The sequence below is a fragment of the Patella vulgata genome, chromosome 8 (genome assembly GCF_932274485.2).
Source record: "Patella vulgata chromosome 8, xgPatVulg1.2, whole genome shotgun sequence".
Classification (NCBI taxonomy): Eukaryota; Metazoa; Mollusca; class Gastropoda; family Patellidae; genus Patella; species Patella vulgata.
In genome coordinates, this window is record NC_065886.2 from 685926 (window position 1) to 705503 (window position 19578).

A 19578-nucleotide genomic window follows, 5' to 3' on the forward strand; every position below is an offset into this window, starting at 1 on the left:
ATTTTTAAAGTTTTGTTAATTTAGGTCGAAAGGCTATGTCATGCATTTAGGAGAATATTTTCATCAGCTTGCATTTGCAAGAAAATGGGGAAAATGTTAAGATATGATCCGATCCCCTTAAACAAATTAACCAGACCTATTATTTTATTATCTTTCTCTTTTTTTTGGCTGCTTGTTTCTAAACATCACTTTCTTCAACAAATATTGGAATGGTGATAATGTTTCATAGTCATATACAGTTTTGTTAACGTTGGTTTAACGTAGTAGCCTCTACCATACCCCAGTTGATGTAGTTTTTTTTTTCACCCGAAAATGGTCGGGACGGAGAAACAGAAGCGAGCTAGCTAGAAATTTGACACCACGGCCAATGAGTAATACAGGTTTCCTGAATCGGAAGTGACGAACGCCAAAGGAAACCTCAAGGCACTCTGGAGTATCTCTCTCTCTCGAATCGAATGACGAACAACATGTGTTAGACGCAATCTTTACCCCACGCGCAGATTGCAATCTGCGCTGTCGTACTGCGCAGCTAGATTGCACTCCGCGCTATGTATTTGCGTCAATCCGTGCACCTAAATTGTATATAAGTCATACCAAACTCTAGTATAAAATAACCTTGCCAACTTTTATTGTGTTCGTCAAAGAGAAATGTTTTACCCGAGTGAAAAATGGTTACATTTTGACGTAGGCTATAAGGACTAAGACTAGTAATTATTTCCCCTTATTTCATGATGGAAATAGACAATTTTTCCCTTAATTTTTTTCTCCCCTCTTCCTGCATTTTTGGGTTGACTTTTTGGTCTAAAATTGGAGAAAAGGGATCAAATTTGCAATTTCATAGCAGTTTTGGGTAATACTGATGATATTACAGCGGAGGGATAGGGGGTGTAAAGTGTCTTTCTGCAGAGCAATCATTGTGTCGGAAGTGAGATTTTCACCCCTGTCAACTTCAAATCCGTGTAGCAAAAAATCTAAACGGTCAACCCCCTACAAAATTATGATGAGGAGATTGCCAAATGTTGTCCCCATTGTGCCTATAAAGATTGGAACCAACGGAATGTTGAGCAAAAATCTACAGCCTGTGATGTTACAGTCATTTAACATTGAAGCCAATGGGCAAATAATTGCTAGTCTGAGTCCATAAAATGAACTAATCTATTAATAGCCGAATGGAATTCCTTTTCAATTATAAATAGAATCTCGAGATGAAATGTCATGCGCAATGTTTGGATAGTTGCGATTTGGTTTATAAAAGGAATTTTCCTTGTCTGAGCCGTTCCTATTTCCTTGTCATTTCGGTAAGTATCCATTGATCGCCCACCCGATGGATTGTTATTTACTGGGGCAAAGAACGGTGATTTGGTGATATAATCTTAGATTACAGAGCTGATCTCTCGACATTCCCACGTCTAGAGTGACTGAAGGAGCTACGCTAAATTGCTAATATTTGTTCTGACTTGAGACCCAAGAAATGAAGAGAGGGAGACAGTCTGCACCATTAACTTTCAAACTCACTTGCCCTGCGGGCAAGTACAATGACAACGTTTACTTGCCCCCCGAATTATTTTAATGTACCGACAGCAGTCAGATGGAAATGGTCAATTGAAATAAAACTAGAACTGCGATGCAGTAATGACGGGTTTCACCGGTGCCACGTTACCCTAAACATATGTCACTTCCGGTACCAATGAAACCATTAAACAGGTTTCCACCTCATCATTGCACACATCAAATAAAATGGACGCTAAATCAACCAAATCCAGCAATATCAATTCATTTTATATATTTGTTACATGTAAGTGTACAGTACTTCCGGTGATAATGAAAATATTTAATTAGTTTTATGAAATCAGAAATGGCATAAGGCATCACATGGTGAAAATTTTATGTAAATCGAATAATAATTGTCACTTTTATAGACCAAAAACCTTAAAAAGTGACTTGTAGAAAACCGTCAATTCCTCTGCAACCATACAAGTTAGAAACCATTTTCTGGAATCTGTATGATCGTATGGGTTTATTCGATTTGTTGATTGGAATCAAATATCATAATTTTAAAAACATAACAACTCAGACTCATTTGAATAAAATATCTGTTTTGAAAGCTAAAAATACAGTTTTTGCCAAAATGACGTTACTTCCGGTGATAATGAAAATCTTAAATTACTTGTATGAAATCGTAAATGGCATTAGGTATCACATATTGAAAATTTCATGAAAATCGAATAATAATTGACACTTTTATGGACAAAAAACCTTGAAAAGTGACCTGTTGAAAATTACCTATTTCTCTACAACTGAACAAGTTAGAAACCATTTTGTGATACCAATATGATCGTATGGGTTCATTCTATTAGTTGATTAGAATCAAATATCAAAATATTCAACAAACAACAAATACGACTCATTTCAATAAATTATTTGTTTCTAAGGCTATAAATACAGTTTTTACCCAAATTTCGTCATTTCCGGTGACATGGAAAATGTTAAATTGAGTTGAACTAGTCACAATTGACATTATGCATCAAATGGTGTCACTTTTATGAAAATCCAATAATAATTGACTCTTTTACAGACACAATAGCGTAAAGAGTGACTCATGCAAAATTGACCATTTCTCGGCAACTGCTCATATTACAAACTAATTTTGAGATAGATTCTCTTCGTATGGATTAATGCTACAAGTTTATGAAAGTTGCGAAGAAATATTTTAAAATATGAAAAGCCTGAATGGGTTGTAAATAGCTCATTTTTTCACCTTTTTTCACCTTTAAATCAAAATGACCCGAAAACGAAATCGAAATTAAAAAAACTGAGCCCGATGTTTTCTGCGCCTTTACAGGGCACACACTTTCAGTCATACCAGATTTGAAAAAAATAATATTTGCTTTCAAAAAATTGTAGTTTTTGCTAAATTTACGTCACTTCCGTTGCCGAAAGGTAACTTTACCGGTAACAAAAAAAATGACATTTTGGATTACGGAGCATATGAACTTTGTTTTATACAAATCGAGCAATAAATAATTAATCCAGGACTGAAAAACTGAATTAGCCAATGGGGGTCAAGGAAATTTACGATGACAAAAAATGGTGCCATTTTTGGTCAAATCAGATGACTCTTTAACCCTGGGTAAAATACCACATTAAAATATTCATGAATAAAAAAGTTTTTTGTAAAAATTTAAATTTTCAAAATTTGGCGCCTAATATCTCCGACAATTCGTGGAAAATCAAAAATCTAAAGAACCGTGGCTATGTGCCTTGTCTCTGGCTATGTCAAAATGTATCCAATGTTAAAATCCGACGATTATTGTTAATATTACGGCAATATTTCAAAAATCGACAAATTCGACGATTTCGGACATTTCGCATTGTCGCAGAACGTTCGAAATAGCTTTAATCTCTAAGTCACACCCACTTTTCCAGTAAAACCGAAGACATCGAATCAATCCGACAAGTAGTTTCTGAGATACAATCAAATTGGAGAAAAAAAAAAAATAATAATAATAAGAATAATAATAAGAATAATTTTAACAAAAACAATAGTGTTTCACACAAGCTACGCAGTGTGAAACCCTAAAAAAGAACAAAACACATTTTTTATAGCGATGTTCGCCGTGACGTCACAATTAGTCACGTGACTCGATTGGTTGGCAATATCTTCGTATGGATTAATGCTACAAGTTTATGAAAGTTGCGAAGAAATATTTTAAAATATGAAAAGCCTGAATGGGTTGTAAATAGCTCATTTTTTCACCTTTTTTCACCTTTAAATCAAAATGACCCGAAAACGAAATCGAAATTAAAAAAACTGAGCCCGATGTTTTCTGCGCCTTTACAGGGCACACACTTTCAGTCATACCAGATTTGAAAAAAATAATATTTGCTTTCAAAAAATTGTAGTTTTTGCTAAATTTACGTCACTTCCGTTGCCGAAAGGTAACTTTACCGGTAACAAAAAAAATGACATTTTGGATTACGGAGCATATGAACTTTGTTTTATACAAATCGAGCAATAAATAATTAATCCAGGACTGAAAAACTGAATTAGCCAATGGGGGTCAAGGAAATTTACGATGACAAAAAATGGTGCCATTTTTGGTCAAATCAGATGACTCTTTAACCCTGGGTAAAATACCACATTAAAATATTCATGAATAAAAAAGTTTTTTGTAAAAATTTAAATTTTCAAAATTTGGCGCCTAATATCTCCGACAATTCGTGGAAAATCAAAAATCTAAAGAACCGTGGCTATGTGCCTTGTCTCTGGCTATGTCAAAATGTATCCAATGTTAAAATCCGACGATTATTGTTAATATTACGGCAATATTTCAAAAATCGACAAATTCGACGATTTCGGACATTTCGCATTGTCGCAGAACGTTCGAAATAGCTTTAATCTCTAAGTCACACCCACTTTTCCAGTAAAACCGAAGACATCGAATCAATCCGACAAGTAGTTTCTGAGATACAATCAAATTGGAGAAAAAAAAAAAATAATAATAATAAGAATAATAATAAGAATAATTTTAACAAAAACAATAGTGTTTCACACAAGCTACGCAGTGTGAAACCCTAAAAAAGAACAAAACACATTTTTTATAGCGATGTTCGCCGTGACGTCACAATTAGTCACGTGACTCGATTGGTTGGCAATATCGGTTGTTTACAAATGGCTGGCTGGCTGGTATCGCTTATAAAGAAAGTCATTTAGCGCTGTATATAATCTGATTAACGTTGTTTTTTAATGATAAAATGTGAGGGGGCGCCGACTACACGATGACGAAGCCATTCAAATACGAAGACACAAATTAAACCAACTATGATTATGAATAGAGACCACGCCACGGGTTTTTCTTCCCCACGGCGTATGACAATCTTCTTATTTATTAACATAGTAATTACATACTATTTGCAACTAGGCTACACATACTGTATTCCATTAAATAAATGATCACATCCGGTTCTGGCGAACATCGCTATTAGATCATATATTTTGTTATTCATTAAGATAAAGTTTCAGGTTTCATACCTGCGCTTTGATTCTGCTACAACTTGAGCAACATCGTCACCGGATCCGCGTTTCCTATTATTCAATGTCTTGCTGGGCTGTGCCCCTTCCACTACGGCTGTGTATTGCGGCCAAAAATCGTATTGCAATATATTGCGATACTTGAATAAAAGTATTGCAATATATTGCAGTATTGCAATACTTTCAATAAAGGCTTAGTTTATTATTATACACGTTTTATTTTGAATAGTTTTATTGTCCATGTAAATATATAATAAAACATAAATGGTGTTTACAACTTTATTAGTTGTTTTTGTCTTTGGTAAGTCATGATTTGCTTAATAAATGACTTCAGTTAACAGGACCAATTTGTATTTTAACTTATTTGATTAACTATCTTTACATGTATGTCAAAACAGTAAATATAAAAAAAACTAACAGAAAAAATAATAATTATTAACTGTTGACTAGTTCATACACAATCCACCTTTTATTTAGGTAGGCGACCGTCACTTTAATGCCGGTAATCTAGAATAGTTTTTAGATGCAAGACTAGATCAATTGAATGCATGACCAAAATAAAAACAGAATATCTATCCATTTGAAATTTGAATATATTCTGATGAATAAGATATTAATTATTATTTTATTAGCCTATGGCACATTTCATGACAATTGGACCCATAAAATGAGTCGCCGCAATTTACGCAACTTGGCTCCCTGCCATCATGGTGCCAATTTCTTCGCGTGCAGGTAACTCCTGTTTGCTTGTAAAACAAAATTTTTATGATTTGTCGCGTTTATTGGCTTCCAATATCAACCAATGAAAGAAAAAAATATTGCTATCTTACATCATTATGTACTGCACCGCAACAATTTCTTCCTCTGACATTTTATTGTTTATGAAAACATTTACTAAATTTTAATTCGCTTTTGCCGGCTTTCATCATAGCTATAATTAGTAATGAGTGGCTATCGTAAATTTGACCGAGATTGGTTTTATTTACGTAACGACAATATAATGCTATAAAGAATGACTAAAATAGGAAAATGGTCTAAAATAGGAAAATTAATAAGAATTCTAAGTACGAACGCGTCGCGTTAAAACACATTCTAATTAAGATTTACGACAACCGGCAATTATAAAACGAAAGTAGAAAATATCGATACTGGAAAAACATATCGATACAGTGTATCGGGCCTGGTCGTATTGCAATATATCGATATTGCATTTTTTTTTGACAGCCCTACGGGCTTCCACCCATCTTAACATCTCCCGATGACAAAGAGTGAAAGACAAACAACAACAGTCAAGGAAAACCGTCACATTTCCAAGGTCATAAATGTCAAAGCGGAAGTAGACAAGTATTAAATGGAATTGTCTCCCTTGGAGTAGAAACTGCGCTACACCGCGTTTCCTCGATCTTTTACCGAACCACAAACTTTAACAGTGTGAGCAACGCGGAAATGGATATTTTTAATTTTTTTAGCGAAATTTTCGTGTGTCATCTTCTTCAATGTACATTTCTATCTAATTCTATTGAAAAACAGTACTGTACCGGCGGGCAAGTCCCAATGAAAGTTTTACTTGTCCAATGAAAGTTTTACTTGTCCGCCGTAAATTTTACTTGTCCCAGGCAATCGGACAAGCGCTAATGTCGCAGACTGGGGAGACAAATGGGGTTTAACGTCCACTCGACACAAACTAGGTCATTTCGGTACAAACATATATGGTTTTATTTCAATAATTTGCTTGCGCGTAGGGGTCTTTAGCAGTGGGAGGAAACCGGAGGAACCTGAGAAAAACCACGAGGTTGGACAGATGACCATAATAAACCTCATCTCTCAACCCTCCGTGTTTCGAGATAAGAGATGGTGCTATATAGTTCTACGTAGCAAAGCCCAACGCGAATCGCATTGGGCATCAGTAAGCAAAATTGGCAATATTTTTCACCTATACAACGATTGATTATTGTTATTTATAATATTTCTGGCCGCAGTACGCGTTCATGCGGCTACTCTTGAATTCGTCGTGGTTAGGGTAAGGTTAAACCGTTACTAAGTATGACGGTGTATGTCAGATAAAAACGCTTCATTAATTAAAACGCAAATATTTGGAGTTAAGCGATAGTTGTGTCACTACAATGGCCTATGTAAGTTTAATTGGTCATAATAGTATAAAATTATCTTATTTTTAAGATGTTACGTGCATTAATAAAGAAACTAATGTTTGCCAAGAGGAACTAAAGGCATCCAATTGTAGATAAAAACAAACACATCAGTATACATGTATCTCAATGTTTTTAGCTACATTCTCGTAGCTACTTGTCACATACAACTGGGGATTCGAAACCACGTCTGTTGACTCAATGACAGGCCTTATGATACAGCGCGCATGTGCTAACCATTCGGCCGTCCAACCCCCCCACCTAGAAATGCAATAAATGTTAAATAAATTGTTTTTAATTTAGATCTATGACATGAGTACTGAATAAAATACTGAGTAAAACAAAAGCACAAAAGGTGTGAGAATTATTTTCATTGACGTCATTTAAACGTGACGTCATTGTTTAGATGCATAATCTCATTTTAGACGAGATTTGATAGAAGGTAGATAACTCTTTGTTGACATGCGCATTGCCTGTTTTGCCCAGTGTATCCTGTTCCGGTGTGACAGTGTGAGATGGTTCTTGGTGTGCGATTACCGTTTAGCGCATGTGCAGTTGTAGGAGTCAGCTCACACTGTTATCGACACGGTGTGCATTGACTACCCGTGATAGGATTTCCCCTAAGATTTTCTACACTATTATCTACCAGTATTCAATTTTATAGTATTACTATACTCTTCAAAAAAAGTAGGGGATATTCAGAAACAATACAAAACTGTGGAAATGCTGTTTTTATTTGAGGTAACCAGTGTATGTTAATAACAGGCCAATTGCCTACACATGAACATAGACATAAACAGTTCACATGGGAGGCTTATCTGACGGCCCCATTTCACTCACAAAGAGATACACTGTCAAAAGTGAAAATGAACGGTTTTGATTTTTGTCTGAATAATGAGTAATTGCTCCACCAATCCTCAGACATTCAGCAATTCGTCGTGGCATGCTCCTAATCAACCGTCCAATCACAATTTGGGGCAATCTGACCAACTCCTCTTGCAGTGCCATGGCCAATTCTTGCAGTGTTGTCGGTTGATGTTGATGTCGACGAACACGTCACCCGGTCATGTCTCAGACATGCTCTATAGGGGAAAGGTCAGGACTCATGGCTGACCAAGGCATATGGACAATATGGTGACGCTGGAGGTTGTCATTCACGACATGAGCGCGGTGGGTACGGGCATTATCATCTTGAAAGATGAAACATCGACCTGCACGTTGAGCAAAGGGCAGAAATATCGATGCCAGGATGTGGTCACGGTAGTACACACCAGTGACCCTTCCTTGAACAATATGCAAGTCCGTTCTGCCAGTCATGGTGATTCCTCCCTACACCATAACAGGCCCACACCCGAATCTGTCATGCTCTCGACGTTAACGCGAACAGTCTATCGGTGAAATCGAGAGTAAATCTGGACTCATCTGAGAACATTACATGCGCCCATCGACGATTACCCCAATTTCTATGCTGCCTACACCATTGACGTCTGTTTGCCATGTGCTGGCAAGTTAATGGAGGCACAACACGCCGTGCATGCAAATGGGTTGCATGTAGATGAATTCTAATCGTTTGGGGTGTAACTCGAATTCCTCTTGCTTGGTACAAGTTTACAGAAAGCTGATTGGCAGTTTGTCCTCGATTTCGCAGGACCTGTGTATGAATGTATCGATCCTGGGCTTGTGTAGTGGCTCTAGGACGACCTGAACGAGGTCTATCATCAACATTGTGTGTTTGTTGGTACCGGTTCCACAGTCTGCTGATCACAGACTGTGACACATTAAGCATGTTAGCTACTGCTGGCTGTGTAGAACCACAGGAATCCGACCTTCCATCCGTATATGCAATGCCTGTTGAGGCCCCGATGCCTATGTAAATAGTGGAAACAAGTAGCTATGATATCGTTTTGTGGGGAGTATTTATGCAAATCAAAATGGTTAGATTGAAGAAAAAACATAGAGTGAATCGGCAGAGGTAAGATTGCCTGACATTACGAATCGAGGCCTCAACAGGCATTTCGTTCCTGTTCTTTTTATACACCCACATTTTCATGGGGATGTATATTGTCGTCGGCTCCTGTCCCTCTGAACATCCGTCCACAATTGTTTGTGAACACTCTACAGGTTACAATTCTTATCCGATTTCAATGAAACTTGAAGTATAGGTTTATCACCCAAAGATCTCGATTCCTTTTGATATTGGCATGTATCGGACCGTAACTTCATGGATTATGGCCCCCTGATTATACGAAAAATCAAGTTTTTAGCTTGTAAACACTGTAGAGGTCACAATTTGTTATCCGATTTAGTTTAAACTTGAAATGTAAGTTTATAACCCACAGATCTTGGTTCTTTTCGATATTTGCGTATATCGGACCATAACTTCCTGAATTATTGCCCCTGATTGTACGAAAAATCACGTTTTTAGCTTGTGGACCCTATAAAGGTCATAATTTTTTTCCGATTTAAAAAAACGTGTGAATATATCACCGTTACACCCTAAGGATGTTTGAGCTCAAATTTCGTAAAAATCGGACCTAAATTGACGGACAAAATGGGTGTCGCTCGTTCGCAAATAGTGTCAAAATATTGCGTATAAGGGTTGTGGACCCTCTGGAGGTCACAATTTGCATCTGATTTTGATAAAACTTGAAATGCATATTTATAACCCACAGATCTCGGTTCCTGAAATATGGCCCTGGATTGTACGAAAAATCGTGTTTTTAGCTTGTGGACCCCATAGAGGTCACAATTTTTATCAAATTTAAGAAAATGTTTCAATATGTCACTGTTACACCCTAAGGATGGTTGAGTTTGAAATGCGTAAAAATCGGACCGAAACTGACGGATGGAATGGCCGTCCCATGTTCGCAAATAGTGTCAAAATATTGTGTATCAGGGTTGTGGACCCTTTGGAGGTCACAATTGTCATTATTTTGATGAAATTTGAAATGCATGTTTATAACCCAAATATCTTGGCTCGGTTCTATTTTAGTGCATATCGAATCGTAACTACCTGAATTATGGGGCCCCTGATTTTATGAAAAAAAGGCGTTTTTAGCTTGTGGTCCCTCTAGAGCTCACAATTATTTAAAAAAACGTTCAAATATATCACCCTTACACCGTAATTTTGTCTGAGGTTGAGTTTCATGAAAATCGGACCAAAATTGCCAGACAAAATGGACGCCCCTTGTACCCAAATAGTGTAAACATCTGGTATATCAAAGTTGTGGACCCTCTAGAGGCCACAATTTTGATTTGATTTTGATGAAACTTGAAATGCAAGTTTATAACCCAAAGATATCAGTTCCTTTCAATATTCGCGCATATCAGATCATAACTTCCTGAATTATGGCCTCTAGTTGTACTCAATTTTTAGCTTGTGGTCCCTCTAGAGGTCACAATTATTATTTGATTTAAAAAAACGTTCCAATATATCACTGTTACACCATATTGTTTGTTGACTCCAAATTTCATGAAAATCGGGCCAAAACTGCTTGACAAAATGGCGGCCCCTCGTACGCAAATAGTGTAAACATCTAGTAAATCAAGGTTGTGGACCCTCCAGAGGTCGATGAAACTTGAAATACATGTTTATAACCCAAAGATATTGGTTCCTGTCGATATTGGCGCATATCGGATCGTAACTTCCTGAATTATGGCCCTTGATTGAACAAAAAATCACGTTTCTAGCTTGTGGTCCGTGTAGAGGTCACAATTTTTATACGGTTTAAAAAACGTGTGAATATATCACCATTACACACTAAGATCTTGGTTCCTTTTGATAATCGCGGATACCCAAACTTAACTTCCCTTTTGATATTTGCACATTTCAGGCCATAACTTTCTGGATTTTTGCCCCACTTGAAAACAGACATAACCTTAAAAGCAATCATAAGAAAAATAAAAAGATCATTATATTATAAATTGGGTCTCCCTAATGCGCTAAAAATAGTACTTACAAATATTCACGTCATAACACCTCAGCCGAAATTTGTTACGAAAAAGATGATTTTTTTTTTCAGAAATTTCGGGCTGATACAGTAGATTAAATCGGGTCTCCCTAATGCGCTAAAAATAGTACTTACAAATATACACATCATACCACCTTAGCCGAAATCTGTTACGAAAAACGTGATTTTTTCTTCTCCGAAATTTCGAGCTGAAAACCGAGATACACTGAAAACTAAAAAAAAAATTGCTATATTGTAACAATTGCAGCGGTATAGAAGATTGAATCGGGTCCCCCAAATGCGCAAAAACTAGTACTTACAAATATACACGTCATCCCACTTGAGCCGAAATTTGTTACAAAAAACATTATCTTTTTAATAATGAAACTCATGAATTATCTACTTCATCACTCATTGTTTTGTGGAATATAGGTTTCCACCTTAAGGAGACCAGCTGTATAAAAATATACGCATTAAGGCCCCCATTAGATTATAGCAGGACAAAAATTTGATTTTTAAGTGTTATTAAAGTCACCTAATGAAACTGACGAAGAAACAAATGACAAAATGAAATGAAGTTCACATTCATCGATTTATTCCAAATGATCGTTAGACTAAGTAAGGCACAGACTGACCATTATAAGGGTAAAATGATACCCGGGGTCAAACAGCAAAGTTACCACAGCATCACAACCAAGTCAGTAACGGGTAAATCCTCCTCTGTTTGCCAAACAAGCATTGATCCGACGTGGCATACTCCTAATGAGACGTCTAAGGTCATTTTGGTCCAGATTGTCCCATTCCTGTTGCAACGCAGCAGCAAGTTCTTGGACATTGGCAGGACGTTGTTGACGTTGATGTAACCTCTGTCCAAGCATGTCCCAGACATGCTCGATGGGGGAGAGGTCGGGACTCAGTGCTGGCCAAGGTAATGTGGTGATGTTCTGTTGTTGGAGGTAACCTGTAACGATCCTGGCCCTGTGACATCTTGCGTTGTCATCCTGGAAGATGAAACGGCGGCCATGACGTCGTGCGAACGGCACAACATGGACTGCCAAGATGTTGTCCCGGTAGTACTGGCCTGTAACACGCCCTGCAACAACATGTAAAGCCGTTCTTCCAGCAACAGTGATGCCTCCCCACACCATAACAGAACCACCCCCAATTCGATCATGTCTGATGACGTTAACATCTTGGAAGCGCTCGTTTCGACGACGCCACACCCTCCTACGTCTGTCCAAAAAATCAACAGTGAACCTTGACTCATCTGAAAACATCACATTGCTCCAGCGTCGATTATCCCAGTGTTGACGATCCCTACACCAACGACGTCTTGCCGGAATGTGATGATCTCTCAAACAAGGGATCACGCGAGGACGTCGGGCGCGAAGGTGACCCCTATGCAGTCGATTCCGAATAGTCTGGCCACTCACTCTCACACCAGTGTCTGTTTGAAGACGAGCGCTGATCTGATTTGCTGTGATGACACGATTTCTCAAGGCCAAGGTACGGATAAATCGATCCTGGGCTTGAGTTGTCGCCCTTGGTCGACCTGAGCGTGGTCTGTCCTGTACAGATTGTGTATCACGGTATCTGGACCATAGCCTGCTTATGACAGACTGAGAAACATTCATCGTCCGCGCCACAACCGCCTGTGTTGTGCCGATCTGTAGCATGCCAAGGGCACGTAACCTTTCATTTTGGGTAAGCTGACGCATATCAAAATTTGTTTTCTGGTCACTAAAACAATTAAACTGATTTTCCACCCTGGAATTCAATGCCACAATGACTGTAACATTCAAAGTCAGAGTCGTGCAAATCTTGGGTTGGACCCCCATGATGATCCCAAGCATCACCTGCATTCCATGCGGTAGCTATTGGTGCGTTTGGGCGTCACATGTAACTGGAAATGTTTCTTCTGTTAGGTTCTATAGTGACTTTTTTCGTAGTCATTTGCATATTTTAGTATTATGCCCCCAAAATCAAATATCCCCTACTTTTTTTGAATAGTATATTAAACATAAAATGTCCATATAAACACGTTTTTCTGTCCATTATAGTAACAAAACTAGAAACTATTCCAAAATATAACAGTATTTTTTCTGCTTTTTGGAAGTACATCACACTATGATGTGTACACCCGAATTCGAGATTTTGGGCAAGATGAAACAGAAATGACCGAACGATAAAATTTCCAATTTATTTTCACATGATCGCCAGAAGTTGCAAAGGGCGCAATCCACCCGGTGCTAATTCAGTGCGTGAATACAGCAACCTCTTTTTGCAAACTAAATTCAACCCAATGCGCATAAAGAGTGAAACAGCTACATTCACATAAATTTTTAGTGATCTTATTTTATCCATACTCTCAATTTAAAGCTATTTCAATTCCTGAAGAAAAGATTGAATATTTATAATGATCGATGTTTGAAGACTGGTGAGAAAGGTCAAAAGGTCATGGGATTTCGGACATTTTATTTTGTTGAATTGAAAGCAAAAAGATATTTTCGATAACTTCACCAAAATGACGTAATGTCGGCCTCGCGTCTTTGGAGCTATTTGCAACTACTCGGCGAAGTGTGAGATCAGAACTAATCGGGCAGAAAAATCGATTTTTTTAATTTATCGATTTTTTTCAAAAATTTCAGACTGAAAACCGAGATAACCTTCAAAGCAACCCATTGAAAAATCAAAATAAATCACCATATTATAAAAATTGCAGCGGTACAGTAGATTAAATCGGGTCGCGCTAATGCCCAAAAAATAGTACTTACAAATATACACGTCATCACACTTTTAGACAAAAATTTTTTATAAAAAAAATTTATTTTTGCAAATAATGAATCCAACGAATTATCTACTTTATCACTCATTGTTCTATAGAATATATGTTTCCACCTTAAGGAGACCAGCTTGCGCGTAGGTGTCTTTAGCTGTGGGAGGAAACCGGAGGACCCAGAGAACCTCCGAGGTTGGACAAGCGACCCTACTTCTTATCACTTACAACCGGGAAATCGAAACCACGCCAGTTGACTAAATGACGGACCTAATGATACAGCGCGCACGTGTTTACTATTTGGCCACCAGATCCCAGTTAAATATTAAACATTAACAACATCTACAAACTATTCCAAAATATACCAGTAGTTGTGTGCTTTCGGAACCGACATCACATTTTGATGTGTACACGCGAATTTAAAATTTTGTGGAAGAAACAGAAATGAAGTGATAAATTTCCCAAATTGACACAAATGGGTCGCAACGCATATAAAAATGTAATATGAATGTAAATAAACTTATTTACATTCAATCGTTTTCGTTTTTACTCTAGTTTCAAAGCAGTTATGTTCGGCGAAATACACCAGAAGTCTCAATCGAATGGCAATCTCTAGCGTCTGGTTATGCCAGTCTACACTGATAGTATTTATTGCACATGCTCTAAGAATATGGGGTCACCGTTTGACATGACTTGTGGAATATGTCTAACCTCGTTCTTCCGAGTCGCTTGTTACAAATTGCGCTGAAACGCATCATGGTACACGGTGTACCAGCCGAAATTTGTTACGAAAAACATGATTTTTTTCCGAAGTTTCGGGCTAAAAACCGAGATAAACTGAAAAAAAAATCGCTATATTGTAACAATTGCAGCGGTATAGAAGATTGAATCGGGTCCCCCAGTTGCATTCACAGAAAAGTGATAAAGCACATTTATTACACTGATCAACTGTCGCACGTTGAAAAATACCAAAAAGTAATGGGATTTCGGGCATTTTATTTTGTTAACTTTTTTGTTAGCTAAACGATATTTTCGACAACTTCCCCAAAATGACGTCATATCGAACCAACGTCATAAAAGCTTCTTGCAATTTTTTTATATATCGATTTTTTTAGAAAATTCGGGCTGAAAACCGATATAACTTTAAGAGCAACTCATTAAAATTTAAAAAAATCATAATATTGTAAAAATTACAGGAATACAGTAGTTGAAATCGGGTCTCCCTAATGCGCTAAAAATAGTACTTACAAATATTCACATCATAACACCTCAGCCGAAATTTGTTAAGAAAAAGATGATTTTACTGAAAAGTAAAAAAAAAAAAAAAAAAAAAAAAAAAAAATCGCAATATTATAACAATTGCAGCGGTATAGAAGATTGAATTGGGTCCCCCAATTAATGCGCAAAAACTAGTACTTACAAATATAAACGTCATCCCACTTGATCCGAAATTTGTTACAAAAAACATTATCTTTTTATACGCCCACATTTTCATTGTCGTCGCCCCTGTCCATCCGTCTGTCCGTCCGTCCACAATTGTTTGTGAACACTCTACAGGTCACAATTTTTATCCGATTTCAATGAAACTTGAAATATAGGTTTATCACCCTAAGATCTCGGTTCCTTTCGATATTGGCATGTATCGGACTGTAACTTTATGGATTATGGCCCCTGATTGCAATTTACACGGCGAAGTGCGAGATCAATACTCATTTGAAAAAAATATCGATTTTTTCAGAAATTTCGGGCTGAAAACCAAGATAACCTTAAGAGCAACCCATTGAAATTTTAAAAAATCACTAAATTGTAAAAATTTCAGGGATACAGTACATTAAATAAGGTCTCCCTAATGCGCTAAAAAATAGTACTTACAAATATTCACGTCATAACACCTCAGCCGAAATTTGTTACGAAAAAGATGATTTTTTTCAGAAATTTCGGGCTGATACTGTAGATTAAATCAGGTCTCCCTAATGCGCTAAAAATAGTACTTACAAATATAGACGTCATAACACCTCAGCCGAAATTTGTTACGAAAAACATGATTTTTTTCCGAAGTTTCGGGCTAAAAACCGAGATAAATTGAAAACTAAAAAAAAATCGCTATATTGTAATAATTGCAGCGGTATAGAAGATTGAATCGGGTCCCCCAAATGCGCAAATACTAGTACTTACAAATATACACGTCATCGGTCCACTTGAGCCGAAATTTGTTACAAAAAACATTATCTTTTTAATAATGAAACTCATGAATTATCTACTTCATCACTCATTGTTCTGTGGAATATAGGTTTCCACCTTAAGGAGACCAGCTGTATAAAAATATACGCATTAAGGCCCCCATTAGATTATAGCAGGACAAAAATTCAAGTATTAAACATAAATTGTCCATATAAACACGTTTTCCTGTCCATTATAGTAACAAAACTAGAAACTATTCCAAAAATAACAGTATTTTTTCTGCTTTTGAAACCTACATCACACTTTGATGTGTACACCCGAATTCGAGATTTTGGACAAGATGAAACAGAAATGTTCGAACGATAAAATTTCCGATTAATTTTCACATGATCGCCAGAAGTCGCAAAGCACACAATCGACCCGGTGCTAATTCAGTGCGTGAACACAGCAACCTGTTTTTGCAAACTAAATTCAACCCAATACGCATAAAGAGTGAACCAGCTGCATTCACATAAATTTTTACAGTGATTATTTTATCCATACTCTCAATTGAAACCTATTTCAATTCCCGAAAAAAAGATTGAATATTTATAATGATCGATGTTTGAAGAATCGTGGGAAAGGCCAAAAAGTCAAAATTGAAGGCAAAAGGATATTTTCGATAACTTCACCAAAATGACGTCATATCGAACCAACGTCATTAAAGCTTCTTGCAATTTACACGGCGAAGTGGGAGATCAATACTCATCGGGCAGAAAAATCAATTTATTTTTTTTTCAGAAATTTTGGGCTGAAAACCTTAAGAACAACACATTGAATTTTTAAAAAAAAATCACTATATTGTAAAAATTTCAGGGATACAGTAGATTAAATCGGGTCTCCCTAATGCGCTAAAAATAGTACTTACAAATATAGACGTCATCACACTTGAGACGAAATTTGACCTAATTCCAACCGATATGTCACGTGTCATAGGAATTCAGCATTTGAGATTCTGTCGGGAAAATACCCATGTTTCTCTTTTCCGATTAGATTTCGCATGATCGGCCTGGCGCGTGAATACAGCAACCTATTTTTGCGAAATCAGTTCAACCCAATGCGTATTAATACAAGCTGGTCTCCTTTAGGTGGAAACATATTCAATAGAACAATGAGTGATAAAGAAGATAATTCATTGGTTTCATTATTTAGAAAATAATGTTTTTTCATAACAAATTTAGGCGAAAGTGTGATGACATTTATATTTGTAAGTACTATTTTTTGCGCATTAGGGGGACCCGATTTAATCTGCAATTTTATAATATAGTGATTTTTTATTTTCTATTTTGCAGTCCGATTTCCCGGTCGTAAGTGACAAGAAGTTAGGTCGTCTGTCCAACCTCGGGGGTTTTCTCTGCATTCTCCGACAGCAAATGACCCCTTACGCGCAAGCGTATTATTGAAATAAAATTGAACCATCTGAGTCCCGAAATCACCTAGTTTCTGTCAAGTGGACGTTAAACCACATTTTTCTTTTTCTCTCTCCCTCTCTTTAATAATTAAACTTTTGTCCTGCTATAATCTAACGTGGACCTTTATGCTTATATTTAAACACAGCTGGTCTCCTTAAGGTGGAAACATATTCCATAGAACAATGAGTGATGAAGTAGATAATTCACGAGTTTTATTATTAAAAAAATAATGTTTTTCATAACAAATTTCAGCTTCATCACTTTTCTGTAAATGCAACCGATTCAGTATTAATACGCTTTGAGTTGAACAGATTTCATAAAAACAAGTTGCTGTATCCACGCGCCAGGCCGATTATGCGCTTTGGGACGTCTGGCGATCATGCGAAATATAATCGGGAATCTTACTGTTTCATCTTCGCCAAAATCTCGAATTCGGGTGGACACATCAAAGTATGATGTTCGTTCTAAAAACACAAAAATACTGCTATATTTTGGAATAGTTTCTAGTTGTTGTTACTATAACAGACAGGAAAGTTTGTTTGTATGGACGTTTAATGTTTAATGCTTAAACTGTTGCCGCCCCCCCCCCCATTTTCTAACGGGGGCCTTAATATGTATATTTATATAAAGCTGGTCTCCTTATGGTAGAAACCTATATTCCATAGAACAATGAGTGATAAAGTATAGATGATTCACGAGTTTCATTATTAAAAACATAATGTTTTTCGTAACAAATTTCGGCTCAATTGTGATGACGTGTATATTTGTAAATACTAGGGTTTTTGCGCATTTGGGAGATCTGATTTAATCTTATATACCGATTCAATTTTTACCATATAGCATTTTTTTTTTTTTTTTCTGTTTATTTCGATTTTCAGCTCAAAATTTCGGAAAAAATATTGTTTTTCGTAACAAATTTCGTCTCATGTGTGATGACGTCTATATTTGTAAGTACTGTTTTTAGCGCATTAAGGAGACCCGATTCAATCTACTGTATCCCTGAAATTTTTACAATATAGTGATTTTTTTAAAATTCAATGGGTTGCTCTTAAGGTTATCTCAGTTTTCAGCCCAAAATTTCTGAAAAAATCGATATATAAAAAAAATCGATTTATATCTTTATAGACCTTAGGCCAACATTACATCATTTTAGTCAAGTTATCGAAAATATCCTTTTGCCTTCAATTCAACAAAATAAAATGTCTGAAATCCCATGACTTTTTGGCCTTTCCAACCAGTCTTTAAACACCGATCTTTATAAATACATGTATTCAATCTTTTTTTCGGGAATTGAAATACGTGTAGCTTTAAATTGAGAGTATGGATAAAATAAGATCACTGTAAAAATGTATGTGAATGCAGCTGGTTCATTCTTTATGTGCATTGGGTTGAATTTAGTTTGCAAAAACAGGTTGCTGTATTCATGCACCGAATTCGCACCGGGTCGATCATGTGAAAATTAATCGGAAATTTTATCATTCAATCTTTTCTGTTTCATCTTGCCCAAAATCTCGAATTCACGTGTACACATCAAAGTGTGATGTAGGTTCCAAAAGAACAAGTTAAAAAGAAAGTGATTTTTCCTACAATCAAGGGCCATAATTCAGGAAATTACAATTTGATATGTGCAAATATCGAAAGGAATCGAGATCTTTGGGTTATAAACTTACATTTCACGTTTCAACAAAATCGGACTCCGCCGTCCTTAGGGTGTAACGGTGATATAATAATACTTTTTTTTAAATCGGATAAAAATTATGACCTCTATAGGGTCCACAAGCTAAAAACGCGATTTTTCGTACAATCAGGGACCATAATTCAGGAAGTTACAGTCCAATATGCGCGAATATCGACAGGAACCAAGATCTTTGGGTTATAAACTTACATTTCAAGTTTGGGCACATTTTCACGAAATTTGAACTTGGCCGTCCTTAGGGTTTAACGGTGATATAATAATACGGTTTTTTAAATCGGATAAAAATCATAACATTATAGGGTCCACAAGCTAAAGTGCGATTTTGCGTACAACCAGGGGCCATAA

At 36.6% G+C, this 19578-nt stretch overlaps 1 long non-coding RNA gene across 3 annotated transcripts in view; it reads left to right on the plus strand.

Moving 5' to 3' along the window:
• LOC126829992 (uncharacterized) overlaps nucleotides 1-19578 on the plus strand; it is a 153614-nt gene that overhangs the window by 1088 nt on the left and 132948 nt on the right. For 2 of the 3 annotated variants that reach the window (XR_007683633.1, XR_007683629.1), the window contains exon 1: nucleotides 1234-1298. The exons of the other annotated variant lie outside the window; for it this stretch is intronic. This is a non-coding gene — a long non-coding RNA (uncharacterized LOC126829992). Of the gene's footprint in view, nucleotides 1-1233; nucleotides 1299-19578 lie in introns of those variants that run through there. 3 annotated transcript variants of the gene reach the window in all.